This window comes from Octodon degus, unplaced genomic scaffold (genome assembly GCF_000260255.1).
Source record: "Octodon degus isolate 3935 unplaced genomic scaffold, OctDeg1.0 scaffold00117, whole genome shotgun sequence".
Taxonomy (NCBI): domain Eukaryota; kingdom Metazoa; phylum Chordata; class Mammalia; order Rodentia; family Octodontidae; genus Octodon; species Octodon degus.
In genome coordinates, this window is record NW_004524693.1 from 6,734,607 (window position 1) to 6,738,662 (window position 4,056).

Consider the following 4,056-nt stretch of genomic DNA (forward strand, 5'->3'; position numbering starts at 1 on the left):
TCTAATTATTATTATTATTATTATTATTATTATTATTATTATTATTTTGCAGAACCAGGGATTGAACTTAGTCCCTTGAGCTTGCCAGGCAAATGCTTATTCTACCAAGCCATCTCCCTGGACCCAATTCCCTCTAATTATGACTATCATATTCTGTGGAAAGCTGTTAGATGAATCTGCCAAGGAAGCAGGGCCAAATTTCAGACATTACAGTGGTTTCCAGGGTAGCACATTGCTGACCCTGTTGATGACAACAACCTCACTGCCTACCATGAGTGAAGGCTATTAATGTACTTTGTAAAACTCCAGAAAGGGAAAAATGGAAGGGCAGAATTGACATGTCCCAATATACACAGCTACTGGAATGAGAGTCATAGCTTCTTCAGATTTCTGAAATTTTTCAAGATAGAAAGAAAGCTAAAGTAGGAAAGATCTCTGTCACTAAAAAGGATTGTAAAGGCCAGCCAGATAGCTCAGTGGATTAAAATGCTTGCTTAGGCAGACCCAGTGACTGGAGTTCAATCCCTAGCATGTCATACCAGCCCCACCCCCAGCGAGCACTGAGATGGTGATTGAGATTGGGCATGGTGGTGCGTGCCTGAATTTCCAGTTCTTGGGAGGCTGAAAACAGGAGGATCACTACAAGTCCAATCTGTGTAGTAAGACCCTGTAGACCCTGTAGTAAATACAAAAAAAAAAAAGGATTGTACACATGGGCCAACTTGGTAAAAGACTCCAAGGGAAGAATGCAGTCTGGAGCTTAGAAGGAGGATGTCATCTCTGTCTTCAAATAAAACATGAAGTGGAGTCATAGAATAGCAGCAGCAGTAACTTACATGGAGATTTGTGCTTCAACCACTGTATTTTAGATCATATTCCTTTACTTTTCTCTTTTACATTGAATAATCCAACAAGTGGGAAAAGCATGCAGTGTGAAATTGGAAAACTTGCCTTATAATCCTGATTTTTCCACTTATTAGTACTTGAGTCTTACAGGGAATTACTTTCTCTAAAACTAAAAGTACTCATTTTTTTAAAAAGGTAAATGATATTTCTGTATGGTAGGCAAAGATAGATGAAAGTGCCACTTCCCCACAAGGGAAAAGACCAAGAGATGCAAGACAGAATCCCTATCACGTGTTGCTACCTTGCAGAGATATATGAGAAATTTGAAATAATAAAGCTTTAAATAGGTATCAGGGACCATTATATTAAAATGACAGCCTAAAAGCCCCTTGACTCTGAAGATATTTTTCATCTGGGAAAGAAAATGGCCAAGAGAGATAGTTCTAGTAAGAGGCACAAGATCCCAAGATACAAGTATTCACAAAATTTCACATAAATAATAATCTCACTCTGCAAAAAAATTACAAAACTTACCAAACTCCACTTAAAGAGCTTACAGAAATGCTTTCTGTAGAAGCAGTTCAGGATGACTGTCTATAATAACACATTTTAAAAGGTTCTGCTCAGCTGATATTTGTCAAATTGTGATTCCACAAACCACTGCTGTTCTTTAGGTTGCACCAAGTGTTCTGCCAGAAAAATCAATCTGTGGAGCTATTTTTCTTTTAATTTACACCAAGCATTTTATTTTATGGGTAGAATTTTATCTGTTTCAGATTTTTAGTCACAAAATCCTCTCAATCCTCTAGCAGCTGCTGCTAGATATCAGTGGTGTCTGGATAGCTTGCTTTTATTTAGAGCTGCATACTTTTACTTACACTCTAGTGCTGCAGTCATAGCATGGTATAAACCATTCCACCTCAGGCTCACCTGGAAGAGCCACATTCCCACCAGGGAAAAGATCAAGAGATGCAAGACAGAATTGTTATCACCTGGTGCTATCTGAAAGGTAGATAACTTTCCGTAACCAAAGTTTATAGCCAATATCAGAGTTTACATCAGCATTTAATCCAGAGAACAAGGAGTGTGTGGAGTAGGTAGCTGGGAAAATAGCATGAGAGGATGAAAATGAGTTGAGAGATGAAGATGAAAGACTTGAGGCACTTTTTGTATGTGCCAGTGTGTTCCTCTGTTTACATGGGGCTGAGTATGTGTTGGGGAATTAGATGAAATATTTTTAAAAACTGGAATTATCATAGTGCCATAATTTATAGTGCCCCCAGAGAACATCTTGTCCTCTAGGTGATCTTGCTATCCAGGGTAAAAAGTATTGAGTTATATTACAGAACCCCAGGTCATTAAAAGACATGAGAGATGCAGAAGGAATCGACATCTTAGAAGGTACTCAACTGAAAATTGTCTCTTCTAAAAGCATACTCCTCAAAGGCTATGTTAAAAAGAAGATCTTGGGCCAATTTCCCTTATGAGGGCAATCACAAAGATTGCACTGATTCCTTAAAATGGCCCTTAACAGAATGACTGGGATTTCTGGAATTCAGTACTCAGGAAGCTATAGCCACAGACCTTAGAAAATTAATGGCCCTTTCTCTAGATCTTGTTCTAATCTAGCTAGTTAAGGTTTATAATGTCAGACTGACCCAGTGTGAGAGAGAATGGAGATTTTATTTGGATAAATTAGTTTATTTTACTAAGTTTACTATAAAACAGCATAAGATGGTAACTGAGTCTCAAATTTCATTTCTTTTTTCTTTATTTCTGCTTTTGAGAGAGGCTATCACTACATAGTACATGCTTGCCTTGAGTTCACTATGTAGTGCAGGCTGGCCTTGAACTCTTTCCTATCCTCCTGACTCGGCCTCCGGAGTGTTGGGATTAGGGGCATGTGCCACTTGACCTAGATCAGACTTCATTTCTCTAAGCTTAAATCATTCTATGTGCCCATATTCACAGAGCAACCAAATGGCTGATAAACATGTCATTTACTTGGTTCCGTAAATAACCCAGTGGATTCTAAGTATTTTGAATGTTATTTATATTTTGAAATAACTTTTTATGATAAAAATTGTTGGCTTTAGGCCTGGCATTGATTTTAGCAATCACTTTACTTATCCATCTCACTTGCAGAAAAAGAAAAACAGAGACATAAAAAGGAAATAATCCTTTACCTGAGTTTGTGCTCCTAGTTAGTATCAAAGTGAGACCAGAGTCTAAGTCTCTTAATTTCCCAGAATACCCAGGACATTATTCTTTAAACAGCATAATTTTACACACAGAGAATTATATACCATTATTTCTGTTTGTTTATTGAATATTTTTTTTATTTCAATGTACTATTGTAACATTCCTAGTTCAAGTGTTGTTATGCTGGAGCAAGAATGGAGGTCAAAAATTAACCAACTTTGTAGGAAACATAACCTTGTATGAAAGTAAAATTCTGGGATCATAACAAGAGTGACCTGGTTTTAGAGAACTCAATATGCAAAATTAGAAAGTTACAAAACAGTCACATTGAAGGTGATTGCATTATAAGGGAATACACAGCAGAACTTCTTGAGTGCATTTAAGCATTTAAGATCATTAATTGGCAGAACCCCCTGGGACAGAAAAACAAAGTTAAAATGCTAACAGCCACTGCCAAATGAAGACCAAAAAGGCAAAATAAGCATCTTTTAAGTAATAATGGAAGTCGTGAAGAAACATTATCTCAGAAAAAAATCTCTGTTTACCCTAACAATGTCAGATCCCTAGCAATCAACCCAGTGAATGGCCTTTCTCAATCACAGAGAGAGTAGGACTACTATGACTGCTCTAGTCCCTGAAGCTTAAACTCGATATTATCTTGAAGTTCTCCTTATGTCTCATCACATATAGTTTATCCATTATCAAGTCTGGGATTTTCCTCCTTTGAAACAACTTTAAAATTCTCTACTTCTCCCTTCCAACTGCAATATTCTAGAGGAGGTTCCACTACCGTATGAAAAAACTGACATTTGTTTCTATTCTGATTCACCACTGACACTACCATATGTGTCAACTTACAATAAACCGTGTTCATTCTGGATCTCTTGCTTAACAATTATATGACCATCTCATGCCTATAATTTGAGTCCAACTAGAAGACAGACTTTTAGAGATGGGAAAGAGCATCTGGTAAAGGGTAGAGGAGGTAATGAAGATGAAAATAATCAA